Here is a 20317-nt window from a genome sequence, read left to right on the forward strand (position 1 = left end):
TGATCGCCATGAGGCAGGTATGTTACCAGTTATCATAATGGAATTAACAATGTTTAAAAATAAAGTAATGCTGTGTCACTAAGATTACAAAAAAAAGAGTAGGGAATACCATCTTCACCCGGGGAAGAATCTTTAACACTAGTTAAAATACCTTTGAGCTCTGATAGTGAAAATGGGGAGTTTAAGTCATCGTCTATTTTCAGGACTGCGGATGGACAAAGTTGTAGTGGAACAGTAGGAGGAGCCAAATGATCTAAAATATCTTCTGTTAGGGAAGGCGAGAGTGAACAGACGGAATTATCACTAAAGGCTGATCGAAATCTACGAATATTTCGCCAAACCATAGATGGACGAGTATCTGGGGAAATAGAATGACAAAATGATTTCCAACCTTCAGATTTTTTCTTTTGAAATAAATTTTTCGTCTGTTTAGAAATCAGTATGTAGTAATCAAAATTATCGGAAGTCATATTTTGGCAGTAAGCCCTTTCGGCTTCTTTCCTTTTCTTTACAGCTTCTGTACACTCTCGGTCCCACCATGGTGGAGAAGAAATTCTACTGTTCTTGGTGCTTTTAATGGGAAATATCTCATCCGCAACCTCCGTCATTACTTTAGCGAGAGCCACAGAACATACTGTTTCGTTATTATTTTCTATGTCAGGAAGATTTGAAACTTTTTGATCAAGTCGTTGTGTATATTCATTCCAATCTACATCTTTTAATATATATTTTTAAACGTGGTGACCGCGAAACAGAAGGCTTTTTGGTATGAGGAAAGCTAATCAGAATTGGTAGGTGATCGCTCCCATAAGAATAAGAGAGAGTTTCCCAAGTAAGAGAAGAAGCTAGGCTCGGTGAACTAATGGCTAAATCTACGGCACTGTGACCTTCATCAGGGTTGGTACGGCGGGTTGGAGAACCTGAGTTTATAATACAAAGATTATGAAAATCGATAATATCAACAAGGTCTCTTCCACAAGTTTTTGTTGTAGAACAACCCCATGACTCATGATGAGAATTAAAATCTCCTACAATTAAAAATGGTTTAGGTAAAATAGAAATAATGTTGTTTATTTCTCTAAATATAGAAGGACACGGACGCGGAATATAAATAGATACAAAACAAATATTATTAACAATGGTTGCTATTATGGAAAAATCATTATGGTGAGATGGTAAGTCAAACTGGGAAAAATTAAGGGACTTTATGATGAGTATGGCAACACCGCCATACCCATCGGCTCTATCTTCCCTGAGACAGGAATAACCAGGAATTTTAAAACAAAATTCCGGTTTTAACCACGTCTCACATAGAGCTATAATACAAGGGTTAAATTTGTTAATAAGATAAATTAAATCAGATTTGTTCTTCACTACGCTTCTGCAGTTCCATTGTAGTACTTTGCCTAAGTGAGCCATTGTTAAATATGTCGGTTATTATTTTCAATAAAGGGGCAACGTTGGACGGTAAAATTGTTTGTGACAGTGATGAAACTAAAGCTATAATAATATCAGCCACCGATTGTGGTTCTGGCAGGGTACCAGTCTTAGGTAGTGCACACCCATCGGCATAATTGGGAGAGTTGAAATCACCTACAATAGCTTGGTGGGCTGCACGATCATAACTTTGTATCGATTTAGGCGGAGAACGGGGCTTCTGAAAAACAGATTTTTTATAAGAATTACTACTGTGCAATGATTGAGTGGCTGGAATTTTGACATCTTGGCTGTTTGCTATAAAAGAAGATGAGGATGTAAACTTTAATGTGTCTGCATATGATTTAGTCACTGGAGGATATATCTTTGATGCTTCTGAGTATGAAACGCAATTTTGAGCCATATATTTTTTTATATTTGTCTGCCTACTTGCTTCTGGACAATCCTTGCTGATTGCAATATGGTGGCCGCCACAAAGACAACAATAACTATTATCTTGGTCGCAGTCACAAGATGTACCAGTATGCCCTTGTCCACATTTATAGCACCTTGGTTTAGATCTGCATGTATCTTTAGTATGTCCATACCGACAACAATTGTAGCATTGAATTGAAGGATAAATGTATAGTTCTACTTTGAGGGAATTGAAACACATAAATACTCTTGTGGGGAGGACCTGACCATCAAATGTTAGCACTACAGTCTGGGATGGTTTCCAACTGGCAGAGCCATCCACTATTGTTTTATAATTTAGGCGTCTTACTTTTATTATGTCACCACAACCTAAAGGAACCCTAATATTTTCTTTTATTTCTTCCACAGACATGTCCACTGGTACACCTCTTACAAGCCCCATTCTGGTAACATTAAATGATGGAATAAAGGCTTCATAGCCTTTTTCCAATAAGGCATGATGCTTTATAAAAGAATTTGCAGCTGAGTGACTGGAGAATGCCATCGAAATTTTGTTGCGACCGATACGTTTCAAACTGCCTTGTACTATGTTTGGCACCTGGTTTTTATATAAAAATCTGCCAAAGCATATTGGATGCAAGTTGAGATCCTGTGTTACCTCACCAGTACTAGACCTAGCAACATGAATAATGAATGGTGAAGCATCCAATGCAGAATATTCTTTTCTAATACCATCTGTTATATTGGGAGGTACCTGAGAGGCCTAAGATGGAAGAGCTTGTGTGCGGTGCTTTGAGAGCTGATGGATTTTCCGTGATTTTTTCGTCACTGTCTTCGCAACGACATCCAGTTCTACCCGAGTCTACAGCCATTGCATTTTTGCGTTTTTTTTTATTACATATTTTGCACACCTTACTTAATCGTATGCGTTTTCTTTTATTAGTGTTGGAAACTGAACAGTCAGTGTCTAAGCTTGAAGCAGTTTCTATTGTTATAAAATGTGATGGTTGGGGAACATCACCCCCAGGATCTGGGGGCTCGTCCATCCCAACTCCCAACTAAATATTAATTAAATACTCACTTACCAATAGATGTTTTTTATATACACTACACTAAAATTAAATAAATAATAAAAATATATACAATTTACAACTTATCTGACTAAATTTTTGAATAAAAATAATTATTTTTAATTTAACATGAAAAAAGACACCCGCCAAATTCAAAGGTTTCCCGCGCTTTCGAAAACGTTTTTAATTATTCTTTAAGTTAAGTAGACAGTATGTAATGAGAATTTTAAGCTGTTATATTATTTTATATCTGTGGCAGTATTAAATAACATCAACAGAATATAAATTTAAGAAATATAGATACGAAGTACCAACATAATAATTGTTTCCTTTTTTTTTTTTTATATGTGCAGGGCAAAGTGACTCTGCACCTTATAGTAAATGGAATAGGGTCCAATAAAATGTAAAATGACTAGAAATGGATTACCTTTTGACAGCAAATGTTTAGTTTATATATTAAGTACCATATTGTATACACACTGCACTATCTACCCACTGTAGGTTATGAAAAACGACACATTTTCCACACCGGACCGCTTGAATCTTCTGGCAGCCTTCCAGATGCCCACGTATGAATCAAACGGGTAATAAATACAAGGCTCTCCTTTTTGTTTTATTTCGTATACATTAGGAAAACAAACTATTTTATCTATTCTAGTTCTTGTACTTTTTTGTTATGATTTATAATGCTTCATAAGTAAAGGTTGTGTATAAAGTCAGCAAAAACCTCACGCTAGTTGCAATATAGACACTGGCTACAAAATAATTATAAAAGAAACTTTATATGATGTGATACGCAAGTGATAGAACACAAATATTTATTTACACTAATGTGTAAGTAACTCAGCCTGTAAGACCTTCACGGCAAACGTACGGAACCAATTTTAATATTTTAAAGCCGCATAAATAGCTTAAACTTATAGGTTGAACCCTAAGAAAATATATTATAAATATTTTTCAGTTAGTGTTGCTTAGTGTTTCAACGCGCTAACTTCTGACATAATATGTCTAATTGCAAACATATTTTAATAGAAAGTTAATTACCACTAATTGCTACAAGATACTTTCATTTGAGCAACAAAAACCCTTCAAAAATAGCACAAATTATTATAAAAGTTAATATCCACAGGCTTTAAAAGACACGGACACTTGGTCCTACTTTCCGCTAAAAAATAAAAATGTTTCCGCTATACACATTGAGGATTTACTGCCTCTGCTAAACTATTACTTGACGGTTCCAACATCAACATTTTTATATGAGTCGTTGACGATGAGCCAGTACTCAACCACGTAAAGTTAAAATAGGCGCTATGAGAAAAATATTATTATTAATAAAAATTCTTAAGTCACAAGTAAGTACGTACAAAAAATCATTTTATCGGCGGAAAACTAAATTTTACGAAAAAGTATTTGGCTCGCCAAAATTACAAGACTGCCTACCGACGAATTTATACTTTAATTATAAACCACACAGTTTGTTTCGCCCTACATGTCCTGCAGGTTATTGCAAAGCAAAATAAACCTGACCAATCCCGCACTGCTTCTGCATCTGATGGTAAATGAAGACCTCCAGTCAAAGTATAGACTGACGAGAGCTAATCACTCGCAAGTCGACAAAGTTTTCGACACCGAATTTCGACCACGACAGCCAATCTCAAAGGAGATCAGCCACGCAGGAGATATTATAGAGCACAAGTGCACTCCCCGATTCTCCACTCTCATAGGCCGGTGAGACGGCAATCAGACATGACCGGAGAGAGGCGCAGGAACAACGGCTTCACGTGCTTTCCGAGATACGGTGGTATCACATCAACTTCCTGACTCCGAGCTGTAACTGAGTAATTTTATAATGGAAAAACCCAGTCACTATTATTTTTACCCCACCTGGGATTCGAACTCAGAACCTCAGCGCGGTAATCGCACTCATACCGAGTACAAGTAGAACTCTACGCGACCGAGGCAGTCATATAATCGAAACCGAATATAATTCCTCGGTCCAGAGATACCTAAACCAACGAATGAATACGACAGAATTTGTTAATCCGCCAGCTGTATCACTTCCCCGATATCTGTATTACTATTTCAAAAGCGTGTATCGATTCGTTAGACGTCCTTTGAAGCGAATCCTTGTCCGTCTGTACTTCCGGTTCCGATTGGCGAGCCTTTTCGAATTCCTAATTGATTAACGGTTCGCTTAAAGGACGTTATGTAGAATATTATCGTCTGTTCTTGATGTATTTTTGGTAATAAATAGATGGTCATCTATTTATTGCGGAGACGGAGGTCTTTCGTTGGGTATCGGTAATAATAATAATAATAATATCAGCCCTGTATTATATACTTGCCCACTGCTGAGCACGGGCCTCCTCTACTACAGAGAGGGATTAGGCCTTAGTCCCCCACGCTGGCCTAGTGCGGATTGGTAGACTTCACACACCTTCGGAATTCCTATAGAGAACTTCTCAGATGTGCAGGTTTCCTCACGATGTTTTCCTTCACCGTTAAAGCGAACGATAAATTCACAAAGAATACACACATGATTTTTAGAAAAGTCAGAGGTGTGTGCCCTTGGGATTTGAACCTGCGAACATTCGTCTCGGCAGTCCGTTCCACACCCAACTAGGCTATAGCCGCTTAACCTGCGAATGGAATACTAAAATCTCCTGGCTTAGTGATTGTAAGGCCCTGGAGGACTACTGAGAGTTGGTTCACTTGAAATCCATTTATTTACAAACTGACATTTCACTAAAATCAAAACATAAGACAATGTTAAAACCTACCAGTCACTGCTACTAAACTCTGAGACAAAATTACTCTGTCATTCAATACCCTAGTTAGTCTGATACATTGTTTCGCAGCCCACAGTAATCAAATAATTGTCACCGAAGTACTTCCAATAACAGCAATGAACGCTCACAAACGTAGTTTCAGTTTTGATTGTGACTTCGGTAAATTTCTGGCAAAACCGAAACTCCAGTTTAGCATCAATAGCCGAAACCGAAAGTCAGCCAAACACTCTTTGACTCCATTATCTATTCCCAATTTTCCAATAAACTTAACATTATGTTCAATAAAGCTGCGCTTCGGTTAGTAAACATACTTAGTAAATACTAGGTTTTGCACACGGATTCGTCTCCACGACCCTTCCCAAAAACTCACTGTGATCTTTCCAGTTTTAAATGTAATTTTTATGATAGTCCAGAACTATGTGCCAAATTTCGTCAAAATCCATTCAGTATTTTGTACTTATTTTTATCAAAGTACCCCATTGCATTTGATGGTAAATGGAGTAGGGCCCAGATAAAGTATCGACTGACGAGAGATGATTAACCTTAGCCAGTCAACAATTATGCCAGCTTGTCTACAACACATAAACACAAATTAATACCAGAGCACGCCACGCACTTACGTGGACCACGATAGCGGCTTTTAAACCGTGTGTCCATTCTCTATCTGGACGAATACAAATATCCTATCACCACTTTTAACAAACATATTCGCAAACTTTCACATTTATATCATGCAACATACATTTATTAATAATCGCGTTAAACTTAAGTACGTCGTAAATATTTACGATCGGTCTAAACCGCTAAAACAAGAATACACGACTCGCCAAAAACTTACAAAAGGTCGTCCAGGGTATACGTCTGACGTTACCAGAGGATTTTGCTCTATTAAAACAGTCTCAGAGGGTGTTGGGGCATCATAAATCGCTAATTGTAACCAGTCACCGACTAGCCTTGAAGAATTGGCTTTTTTTTATCGGGAGTACGTAAAAGTGGATTCACTACACCTTATGGTAAGTAAAAACATGTCGATCGGCAAAAAATAAACATTCTCGGATCGTCTGCACAGTTAAGCCGAGCTGCTTAAATGCTTCTTCGAGGTCTGCTTGAAAGACCCCGAGTTAGGAAGGAGATAATACACATGCTGGCCAACTGTTCCTCAGCTTAATGGTGCGACAGAAATATGAGTTACTGAACCTTTTGGTTTGTGCCGGGATGGAAGAGACCAAGAAGCTGTGGTTGAAGGGGTGATCATTTTTAGCTTTAAAGATAAATTTGCTGGTGGTCGGATATATTTTATATCCGCCCGGACAGCGACCACCGTTCACAAAGTGGTTATACCCGCCATAGTGGCCCACGTAAGTGTGTCGCGTTCCGGGATCAGTCTGTATGTATCGCGTCTCAAAAGGTTAGTATGTATGTATGTTAGTATGAAGCGGCGATAGCCTAGTTTGGTGTGGAACGGACTGCCAAGACGAATGTCCGCAGGTTCAAATCCCAAGGGCACACACCTCTGACTTTTCTAAGATCATGTGTGTATTCTTTGTGAATTTATCGTTCGCTTTAACGGTGAAGGAAAACATCGTGGGGAAACCTGCACATCTGAGAAGTTCTCTATAGGAATTTCGAAGGTGTGTGAAGTCTACCATTCCGCACTAGGCCAGCGTGGTGGACTAAGGCCTAATCCCTCTCAGTAGTAGAGGAGGCCCGTGCTCAGCAGTGGACAAGTATACATATAATACAGGGCTGATATTATTATGTTAGTATGTAGGTAGAATGTCAACTCCCGTCAGTCGACATTCTGTTGAACCCTACGCTACTTACCATCAGGTACAGAGGGATCACATTATCGTGCACAAATAAAAAAAAACTAACAAACTAATGAGAAATTACCAAAGTGAATTTCACCAAGAATAAACTAAAATTGCTAATTAAGTACAAGTTTTCGCTTACAAAAATAAAACAAATCAATTAGTAGAAGGCAACCATCGCAACCGACCGATCGTTTTGTTGTGCTTGTACAATAAACTAAAAAGTTTTATGAAAATTGTTTGTAAATGTAAGCGAATATACTCTGTACACCGTTGTTTATTCATTAATTCACTCCTTTTCTTTTTATTTCGTTGTTTATTATTAGTTTCATACATGTCCAGGTTTTTCATCGAATTCATTCTGTATTAACGGTGTGCGGGAATCAGATTATATAACTAATGTAACTTTGTTTACGAAAGACTTTAAATAATAATTATGGCAATAAGTAAGCCCGGAGTTTCTTTCTAACTTTCTTCTTCGGATAATCATCACTTAAGTTGCTAGTAAAAGGATGACAAGTTAGCTAGGCTAGGGCTCATCGTCTTTGGTAAGGAATGCGGCGTGTTATCTTTTTAGTACCCCTTACCTGCCAGCCCGAACAGGATTCTTCGACTGACGAGTGATAATTACACCACGCCCGTCGCAACAATTATGCCGACCTGTTTAAAATTACCGAAAAGCTGGATTCAAACCTAAGACCTGTCAATCCACGGCTCACATTATCCTACCACTATACAGGACAATACTTTTGCAACTATACAGTTTATTTCTCAATTCGCATACCCATAAAACAAGCATCTATTTACCCATATTCCTAGCTCCAATATTTTCACCTGTCCATTGAAAAATACCGGAAGTTTCATCGGATTAACCGGCTGATCCGGCTGGCCGGCCCGTCGAGCCGAAGCAATGCGCTCGGATTTTACCAACGCATGACCGGGGCGCATGCATCCGTCAAAATGGCCGCCACGGCTCAGCAGCGATGCCATCGAAGCTTTATTTTTAATTAAATCTAGTTAAAAATCAATTGAATTCTTTTAAATAAAATTTACACATACGAATATTATCCCAAAAGGCGTAGGCAATGGTGCATCCAGAGCACCCGCTTTCCGCCTAGCGTGTACTGTCCCATGATGTGATAGAGAGCGAGTATATCGCCATATATCACTCCGCAACTATTTCTTATTTTTAGGTAAAACTAGTGATTTATAATCAAAGCAGGAAATATAAAATTGACAAATCGTAGGTGCATTAACACCCACCCATTCCTTTCCCATTAAATTGTCATAAATCTTAAAATATTATAACATTTAACACACGCGCAAAGCCACGATCAAAAACTAGTACTAAGCCCAAAAACTTTTGTAAACGCTGAATAAATAATACATTCGTTTATCTATAAAAGAAATTTCAGTTGAATTCTTTTTGTGACCTTTCATAGAATAAAGCACTAGATATGCCATTAGTACGTGCAATCTGAAGACTAACTAATGTCTATTTTGCCGCCAAGCAGCAGTGTGTAGTCACTGTTGTGTCCCGGTTTGAAGGACATTGTAGCCAGCGTATCTTCTGGACATAATAAGACTTAACGAGCGCAGTGGGATACCAAACATTGTATTGTTTGTGAATACGGTGAAACTCTCTTTTTAACCGACTTCAAAAATAGGAGGATTTCATTCGACGTGTATTTTCTTTGATGTTCGTGACCTCAGATCTCGTTCATTTACCAATCAATTTAGAAAAAATATACTTTTATTCGAAACAATATGCATCCAGTTAGGTCCTATAGAATTTCGTTCATACTGATTTAAAAAAAACAACCTTTCACATTTTTTTTTTTTTTTCCCTTCTTATTTCCAATTTATAGTAACCTGTCATTCCCATGACACTTCAATGTCAAGAAAGCGTTCGTACGGATGACTTCCTTCTTTGATTAATTGGGTATGGCATATCTGTACTTTTTGAATCTTTGTATTTTGTAAACATTTTATATTTCGATGTTGAACAGCCTTTCATCTCGCAACCCTTCCTCGTAGCGAAGTATTGTTAATGCTCTTAAAGTTTAAACAGTCGGAAATTCTTTGCGTTTTACAATATTCAATGTAAAGTATTTCCCCTTTTATATAAAGATTGATGGACTTAAAACTTTATGAATAATTTGAATGAGGTAATCGTTTATAAAAATCTGCTCTTTGGTACACCAGAAATACAATATTTTAATTCAATAGAAATATTATATATTTATTATACAAACAACAATATTCTACTAGCAGCTTCAACAATAAATCAAACAAGATTTTAAGTACATGTTTCACAAGATTCAAGTACATGTCATTTGACGATTATCGTACCAAGCAACTAATTATACTCATTTATTTAGGAGCATGGTTTAGAGTATGACTTGTATTTTTTTTTATTATTTTTATTGCTTTGAATGACAAGGCGAGCTTGCCATTCGCCTGATAGTAAGCGACACGACCGCCCATAAACAGAAGAAACACTTTCTTTCTTATTATACTCAGTATGACTTGATAAAGGTCACAGGAACACGTTCGATACAGGTCGCTTTCGACAGGTCCGTCTAAAAATGTTTGGGGGAGGCCTATGTTCAACAGTGGACCTTATGTGGCTGATTATGATTCCTTATAAAAATAGAGGTTCTCAAGGCGACATGTGTGTGATACGTAAGTTTTATTCTTGAGATTATTCATTAAAATAAAGTAACAAACTATAGTCCAATGCAAACCAAACAGTTCGACAAACGTTTCCTCTTCATACTACGTTTTGAAAGGGAAAAATTCTACACGATGCCGGGAGGAACAATAGGCACAAATTGCATCGAAATATGTTTTTACGGAAACCTGAATCCTCAATCATCCAACGTTTAGCAAAATATTGTACTGCACATATCTACGGTCCCAGATTCGAATGCCCTACAACTATTGTGCTCAGATTTCGGTCTTAGTTCGGATTAAGTGTTATCGAGTTTTTCTGCTTACTAATTACGTTCAAAGAAAAGTAGAGAGCAAAAGAGCTCATGGACACACTCCTATCCGTTGAATAGACCAATTCAAATCCATAACCCACTCCTCTATAAACGAACCACTCCGCCAAACATCGAGGCATATGGCAACGCATCGCGAAAACGGCAGCTTTTGAACAGCGCAAACATGACCACGAACTCAAGAGTGTACAACTGCGAAGAAGAATTACTACCAGTCCCTAATCTGGGTTTGTGCCCAATAATAGGAATACCTCTATTATATTATGCAACGAAATACACATAGCAAATGATGGGTGCACATGTTGCGCGAATATATGTTTTTTATGCGGTACTACATAGGGACTATTCCACAACACCTGATGGTAAGTGATAAGTCCAATAGATTATCAAGTGACATACAGCCAAGCGCTCCATGTTACTTGCCATGTTAGAATGGCGGCTAATAGGCCGCACCAGACCAACTCACGCCGTAGGAACTCACAGCAATGGCCGAGTCACGAGCCGCGCCAAGCAGCCCCGGGCGTCGCCTCGTCTCAGCCTGTTGATTAACGAGCCATGGGACTATAATAAAGCTACATTATCCCTGATAGGAAAAATCACTTTTACCCAGCCAAAGCCGCGTGTATTAGTAGCTGCTTATTTACAAATGCCTTCTAAAATGGCATCCAGTTATGTCAGAAAGGCAAATGAATTTCGGTTAGCCTCGTGTCCCGACAAATTAGGTTTCCGTGCACGGCCGCCGCGTCGAATATTGCGTAGAGATTTGTTGTTATTTGGTACATATTGTTGTTTACAGGAATATTATAGAAGCGCAAGTATGAGTTTCGGTGGTTGCTTCAAAACGGTGTGGATGTAAGTTGTGAGATATACGTCGGTGATCAGGCTAATTTGTTAGTGGTAGGATATATAGGGTCACTTTGACGTTGCGTTACTAAATGAAACCGCATAATTATCTGCTTGAAAATAACACTTAACAATTAGTTACTTGAGCCGGAAATGTAAAATAAAAAGTGGTAGTTTCGAACAAAATAAATATTAATAAAAAGTAATTTTAATTTTACGCGCAATAATGCCACTGCTACTACTTTAAGAGAATTCACCCAAGCGACAACATTATTCTTTAGTCAGAGAAACGCTCATGCACACGCCAAATTCGCATTAAACAAAATGATAAAAAATCAGAAAAATAAAACTAGGAATTTTGGTGACAATATTCGTTATTTGTGGATGATTTTTGGCACAATGTCAGTAAAGGCGAAGACGAGTATGGGGTTTCATTAAGTAACGCGATGTCAAAATAACACTGTACTTTATATACGTCATGGGGTAATCATCTCTCATCAGTTGACATTCTATTCCGTATAAAAAATTAAAAAAGAGTGTTTTTAAATATACACATTCACGCAATTTATCCTTGAAAGGGATTTCACTTTCCGTCGTTTGTATTCTGTCCCATGATGAGATAAGGGTTAAGCCTATTGCCATATCGGGCACAAATTCCAGACGGAGCTGATACTGAGTAAAAAAACTCAAATATCACAGCCCGACCCGGGGATCGAACCCGCGTCCTCAGCACTGTCATATCGTAAACAACTAAGACAACGACGCAATCAGTTTTTACAGAATTAACAAATAGGTTTTTTGATGATAAAAAAGCGGCCATAGCCTAGTTGGTTGTGGAACGGACTGCCAAGACGAATATCCGCAGATTCAAATCCCAAGGGCACACACCTCTGACTTTTTTAAAATTATGTGTGTATTCTTTGTGAATTCACTTTAACAGTGAAGGAAAACATCGTGATGAAACCTGCATACCTGAGAAATTCTCTATTAGGAATTTTCGAGGGTGTGTCTACCAATCCGCACTAGACCAGCGTAGTGGACTAAGGCCTAATCCCTCTCAGTAGTAGAGGAGGCCCGTGCTCAACAGTGGGACAGTATATAATACAGGACTGATATTATTATTCTGATGATAAGTGTAAATAATATCACTATATAACTTTGAACATACATACATACATAGTATCACGCCTTTATCCCATAGGGGTAGGCAGAGACTATAGATTGCCACTTTGCACGGTCCTGGCATACTTCTCGCGCTTCCTCAACCTTCATTAATCCTTTCATGCATTCCCTCCGGTTCCGGGTACTTTTGACCTGGCCTTTACTGAGAATGTCAGATATCTGACATTCGAAGGTTCGGTGCGGTCGACCCCTACCGGCTCTTCCATCCACATTCGCCTTATAAACCCTCTTTGTCAGTCTCTTATCATCCATCCTCTCCAAATGCCCAAACCACCTTAGCATACCCTTCTCAATTTTTTAACTACATCCTCTGTCACTCCACACATATCCATTACCGTAGTATTCCGCACTCTATCATTCAAAGTCACCCCACACATACTTCTTAACGCTCTCATTTCCACTGCTTTAATTTTACTTTCATGCTTTTTCTGCCATACCCAACTTTCACTACTATACATCAGAGTGGGCAATAACACTCCTCTATAGACAGCCAGTCGTGCCTTTTTGGACACTTTGCAGCTACCCATAAAAGTGTGCAGCGCCCCATTCACCCGATTCCCTGCACTCACACGTCTATCTATATCACTATCATTCCTTCCATAGTGATGGAAGGAATGATAGTGATATAAATAGACGTGATAGATAGATATAGAGTGATATAGATAGATCACTAGTGAGTGAAAACACAACCCAGATACACAAACTCTCTTACTTGCTGTAGCCTTTCATCACGGATTATAATGTTGCAATCTGTCATGCTATCGTCCCTTTCAAACACCATAACTTTCGTTTTATTAATATTCACTTTCATACCCTTTCTCCCAAAAGCACCATCCATAATTGTCACTAACTTTTGTAACTCTTCCGCCGATGAAGCAAGAATTACTTGATCATCAGCGTAGAGCAAACAATTGAGTGACAACTCATTCATCCTCAGCCCATACTCACTCTCTTTCATATCCTTTAGACAGCTATCCATGAATTGGTTGAACAGCCATGGAGACGCTACACATCCCTGTCTCACACCCTTATTAATGCGAAACCAGTTAGTGTAGGCTCCATTTATTCTAACACAAGCACTAGAGTTCTCATAGAGAGACTTAAGCGCTCGAATTAGATTACTACTCACCCCAAACACGGACAAAGCTGACCATAGTTCATTCCTTATCACTCTATCATAGGCCTTTTCCAAATCTACGAAAGCGCAGAAAACTTTTTGCCCTTTGGACAAATATTTCTCTACAACATTTCGCAGGGAAAAGACCTGGTCTGTGCACCCCATACCCTTTCGAAATCCAGCTTAAACATCCCAAATTTTATCACACGTCTCTTTTATAACCCTTTCAATCAAAACTTTAGCATATAGTTTGCCGACAACACTAAGAAGGCTAATGCCTCGGTAGCTTTGACAGTCTTGCTGCGACCCCTTACCCTTGTATAGTGGAACAATAACGGCGCCACACCAATCTTTTGGTACCACGCCTCTGCTCCAACACAAATTCAAGAGTCGACACAACAAACTTGCCACCACGCCCTGTCCAGCCCTTAGCATTTCGACAGACACCCTATCATACCCTGCTGCCTTACCCATCTTCATGCTATTTAAAGCTTTCACAATTTCATCCATGCCTATTTTATCTTCTTTTTCTTCCCTTTCATCAATCTCGTGTAAATCCTGCGTATCTTCTTTCTCAAACAAACTTTCAAAATATTCCTTCCATCTTTTTAATGCACTTCTTCCATTCACTAAATTCCCATTCGCATCTCTAACACTAGTAAGCTCCGCTGATGTTGATTTTCCTCTGGCTTTCCTAATTGTTTTCCAGAAAAACTTAATGTTCCTCTGGAAATCCTCACACAATCTTCTATCAAAATTTTCCTTTGCTTCATCCTTCTTCTTCTTAACTAATGTTTTCACTTCCTCTTTTATTCTTTTTATACTTATTTTTCATATTTGACACATCTCTATCATTTGCCTTTCCCATTCTATTATCTGCTCTTATTGCCAACCAGTCTAACCATGCGTGCTTCTTCTGACTGACAACGTTTTGAACATCATTGTCCCACCAAACATTCTTTACCTCTTTACATTTCTTTCTTTTTGTTACTCCACAAACTTCAACTGCAACACTCACAACCTCCTTTTTAAACTCCTTCCATAATTTTTCTACCTCACACACCTCACCTAGCCCTTCAAATTTTTCTTTTAATTTACTTTCATACATTTCTCTTATATTACCTTGTAATTTTTCCACTTTTATTCTTTCTAAATCACACGATTCTTCCGGACAACGGTGTCGCCACTTTCTGAAGAGACCTTTTATACGACACATTACCAAAAAGTGGTCGGTATCCAGACCGACTCCTCGGAACACTCTGGTGTCCATTACGTTTTTCTTCAATCGTTCATCCACAATTACAAAATCAATCATACTTTTCACCCCAACGTTTTCCCATGTATACATATGAATCTTCTTGTGTGAAAACATTGTGTTTGTCACACATAAATTCCATTCCAAGCATACGTCAAGCAAACTTCTCCCATTACCATTCACTTTCGCATCACCAAATGAACCCAGTACCCTTTCATACCCATCTCTTTTCAGCCCTACCCAACTATAAAAATCCCCTAGCATAATTAGTCTTTCATTAACTTCACGCCTTCGTAGAACTTCCCTCACCTTTTCCCAAAGTCATCTCGCTCCCTCTGGTCACTTTTAGAATAACCCGTACCTAAGTCTGTTGGGGGCGTAAACCCCTAAAACGAAAATACGAGTTAATCCTACTTTAATTCTTACCCAAACAAGCCTAGAAGTCACGCTTTCATACTCTTTCACGCATTCTGCCATTCTCTCAGAAAGGATGAGACCTACACCCTGACTGCCCCTGGCTGTGCTGTGCACTCCAGCCCAGTAAGCCGTAAAGGTGCCATACTTTATGGACTCACATCCTTTCCGTTTCGTCTCATTCACACATAGCAAATCGATATTCTTTTCACTCATCATCTGACATACTTCATCTATTTTATTATCCATCCCTCCTCTAACATTTAATGTTGCAAAGCGGCTTTCCAAAGCCCGCTTTTCGCCACCATGGGATACGAGACGTGACGAGTGGCGAGCCACGTCGCCGCCATTTTGATGATACTTATTATTAAATTTTCTGGTCATCATGCATTCCCACGAGTAGCAAGGGAAAACTTTGAATGTTATTAAAAAGTTCAAAATAAATACCAATCGCTCTTCTCAACTATTCGTTTATAATAATATAGTTCATACGTTTATTAACTTACCATGTAAAATACTGTTTTTGTATCATCTTATGAAAATTCAGTTTTCGTGTAAAATTTATAGAATCTCAACTATTTCGTGCAAATAAAGTAGACGAGAAAGTTCGTCAAGTAGACAAAGTTAAACCTTGTAATTTCGGCACTCAATGAGCTTTTGGCGCAGTACAAAGGATCGTCTTATAGAGGGTTGGTAGAATTCAAACTTTAAAAAAATAAACAAACAATTAAGAAAAAAATATATTTAACAAACAGATTCGGGATGCTATTTTCTGTAGAATTGGAGACCAAGATTATACACTGGCTGATTTCGGAATCCGACTTTATCTGAGCTTATCTATAGTTGCCATATAATAATGTTAGTAATCAGTCGGTATCTGGTAAGGTTGGGTTTTTATTCAAGTTATTATTGTAGTTCATTCTAATTTAAGATGTTGGATGGTGTTTCTACTGTTTATGGGCGATCGTATCGCTTACTATCAGTCGAACGGGAATCTTGTCTCATCATTCAAAGCAATAAAAAAAATTAGTAGTCCCCCCTTCTTATTGTACAATATTGCGATTACAATTGAATGTGCAATTTTGAAAAGGGCACATGTTTGAAAACATAAAAAGTTTAGGAAATGGAAAAAACTTTTTATTTTCAAATGTGTAAAAAAAATTTACTTTAAGTTTACAACTTGGGTTTAATTAGCAATAAAATTTTACAGAAGTTTTGCTGTTATTTTATACACATTTCTAGATATTTTATATTTATGAGATTTTCCCTTATCGAAATTGCATATTCAATTGTACTACGTATCAGATATCGGAAACTTGCATGCCTTTGTAAAACTATAAACCTTAGTAAATCAATAAAGACATAAAAAAAACATTCGGTCACAATGTACACTTCATAAAATACATCCATTATGTTCCTACGTTACCGACCTTTCCGATATCAATGATTCCCAAGGTTTAATAATCAATCTATATTCACTAGCTGCACTAAACAATACTATAACAGTATTACAAGGAATAACATTATTAATTAAAAACATTCTGGTATATCGGGTAATCCGGCTAATCCGTATTCCGACCGAACCGGCAGCCGGCTTTCATCGGAATATCGGACATAATTATGTGCCGCTACGTACTGCCCACTTACAGATAGCTTTTATAGGCGACATAACTTCGGGTTAGGGCTGTCGCGTACGGGAAATTCCGTATTTTTATTATCTACAAACCGGGCCATGAATTCACGATTTAAACCTCGAAGGCGTGTGAAATACAACTAAATGCAGGAGTATTTTTTAAGACCCGGTAATGACTCAGGTTTGGATCTCTTTTATGTGGCCACGGTTGTGACCTAACTGTACCCGTAAGTGAAGGTATCCAGATATAATGTCGACTGAGGACAGATAATTACCGCACGCTAGTCGATACAATTATGCCGGCCTTTGAATAAATATTAGATAAATCTTTATTGCTAAAACATATGGGGAAGAAAATACTTCAATTATGTGGTATTTGCATAGGTGTTTTTTATAATGCTATAATGCCGTAGAGAGAAAAATTCGAAGGCAGGTAGATTTTAAATGATCGTCACCCTTTAAGGAAATGTCATACAGAGAAGTGAAGAAACTGTAAATAATTTAGGGAAAAGAATGATGATTTACGAATGTGATCAAAATTTAGCACACAGATAGAATAGGTATAGTTTTAGTTATGGATTTTATATAAATAATAGAAAAAAAACACGGAATTTTTATTCCGGAATACGCATTAAAATAAAATTGTGACAACCCTACCCTCGCACGGAAGTAGGGCCAGAATGTTACAGCGAAAGGTTTTTTCGTTTGTCGACATTACTGGTTCCGCGCTTGTCTCTTCAGCGGCCGGCTTTAGGGCTCCCCGGGGCATCATGGGGCGTGTTTTATTACTACGCGTGATATTCGTTATATTTTAGAGCGCGATGTATAATAACTGGTATAGGATGTTCTAAAAAAGGGTGTACGTTCTACAGGGTGTTTACAATCTTATTTAATATTAAGTTAATTCGGTATCTGATCGTAAGTAGTACTAATTAATCCTGATATTAAACTTAATTTAGTCCACATATAATGTCAAGTGTAACGCAAGGAGAGGTTGCTTTCCTCGGCGGTTTTTAATGTTACGCTCTTTATTGGATATATTGTGTACTCTAATCCGGTACCATAAATGCCATGTCTTAGTTTACAAAAGTTGCAGCAGTTTGAAACTCAGATAGTGTCTACCCAGTAATTATTTTATATCTTAGGACTTCAAGATTTGCTCTACCCAATTAGTTAATTAATAATCTGAAATGTTACATTTACACGAGGCATTAAAACCTATTTACTATTAAGCAAAGCTTTGTAAACGTAAAACCCAACGTATTCAAACAAGAATCCTATTGAACCATGGAATTACACCACATAAAAATACAATGAACGGGTTTCTATAGGAACAAAGGGTGGCAAAGGCGTTACAAAGCCTTCGAATGCCACGTCTTGGCATATATAAGACGAATATTTTATTAATGAAAATTTTGCCAGCAATTCTTTAATGGAAAGCCAGGCTTATACACCTTACGACATAAGACACCTTTATGCCTAGTGGGGTTCAGGGTCGTCGTTCCGGTTAGGTTAGGTTAGGTTAGGTTATTTTAGAATTTAATTTATAATAAACAAAATTATAATGATTTATGTATGGGTTATTCTATTGTAATATAATATCCGCCCTGTATTATATATTGTCCCACTGCTGGGCACGAGCCTCCTCTACTACTGAAGAGGCTACCCACAACCCTTAAAATTTCTATAGAGAACTTCTCAGGTATGCAGATTTTCTCACGACGTTTCCCTTGCGCAATAGAAGACCTTATGTAGTTAAAATAGAATTCAAATGCAAATATTTTTTTAGCTTTATGATTAAAATAAACCCTATCAACATTATTTAAGGTTAAATTTAATAATAATATAAAAATGCATATCCAAATATTTCTCACGTCCGACATCAAGTTTGTATCTCAGTAGATCCCGTCACCATATCGCTTCGGACCGCTATTGTTAAGTCGCAATTTACCGAGAGCTACCCGCTCTAACAAACGTATATAAAAGCTTGTTGTTTATGTACAGTCAGCCACAAAATTATACATTGATTACTATCTAAATATTAATTCTTATTTATCTAAAAAGAACCCTGTAAAAATTATTTGAAGAAAAACTATTATTAATGAAACTAAAGTTGTAAGACGATTTTTAATTTCGAATTTGTTCAGCTAATTTTGTGACCGACTGTACAATATATGCAATACATACATACCTCGGTGCCATAGTGCAATACGTGTGCGGTTGAGGTCCCGGGTTTGAATAGATTAAGGTTTTTCTGCTCAATAGTAGACATTAGCCCAGTCTTCTGAAACTTTTCAATTCACTGCGCAGTTTTCTTCATTTTCTTTGTTCGTAAGAACCGTTTACAAAGTATATAAATAACACTTAAAATGTAGTCGGATTAGTAATTCTTCAATTATGGCGTAACCAAAGCAACTAGAAATCAGTGGCAAAAGGTGAAATATTCCGACACGGAGTCCAACACAACATATAGGTACTAATATGCATAAATGTCTGCAAAACGTTATAATGATAGATTATACATAAAGAAAAGCCGGCAGCAATCGGATTATATGGACCCTTCGACATTTCAGAGATTCATTACTATTTATATATGTCTTCATCGAGATGATTTTTTAAATGGAACGCCAACGCCATCTTATGGCGTTCGACAGAATCTTCGCTACACAGTGCAATGAGCATGTCAAACGACATCAAAAAGGCCGGAAAGCTAGCAAAGTGAAATGGCAAGCCTATGAAAAATTTGCTATTCAACTGGTTTAGATCAAGTGATCGAATAATATTATTGTAAAGTATTGCGGTGGGTGCGTAGAGACCGTCTCGCGTTCCGTAGTAGTTTGTGTTGTTGGAATTATAATTGTTTTGAGACAAAAACTACAACTACTAAAATCTGACTTCGGTTATTGTGATCCGACATATCCCCACATACGCCCACGATTCGTAGTAGTAACAAGCTATGGAAGATGATAACGAAAATACACCATGCCTTCCGTTATATAGATCGAATTATTCGTGAATAAGTACGTATAAATCACTCAATTGCTACAATTTAAACATGTTTACAAAACAAACTTATTTTTCCAAATGCAATCCCATAGAACTAAAATGTAACACGTTGAAATTGCCAAACTTTCCGCCGAAATTCGGGCAATACCGTCCGAAATGGACGGCCATAACCCCTTCACACACAACTTTTATACACAGACGAGGTCACATGTAGGAGTTTCAAGGATTTCGTATGGCGGAATCGATTAAGTTGCATATTGTTATTTAGAAAATAAGGTTTGGAAATTGTCGGTGTTAAATATTGTCAATTTAGGACGTCTTCAAGTTAGACGCGTGGCTAC

The 20317-nt window shown here is 37.7% G+C and overlaps 1 long non-coding RNA gene across 1 annotated transcript; it reads left to right on the top strand.

Annotated features, from left to right (window-relative positions):
* Window positions 1-1225: 1225 nt before the first annotated feature.
* LOC119190584 lies at window positions 1226-2564 on the top strand. Its single transcript, XR_005113009.1, has 2 exons — window positions 1226-1410; window positions 2260-2564. It is a non-coding gene; the product is annotated as an uncharacterized LOC119190584 (long non-coding RNA).
* Window positions 2565-20317: the final 17753 nt, after the last annotated feature.

The sequence above is a fragment of the Manduca sexta genome, chromosome 4, assembly GCF_014839805.1.
Source record: "Manduca sexta isolate Smith_Timp_Sample1 chromosome 4, JHU_Msex_v1.0, whole genome shotgun sequence".
Classification (NCBI taxonomy): Eukaryota; Metazoa; Arthropoda; class Insecta; order Lepidoptera; family Sphingidae; genus Manduca; species Manduca sexta.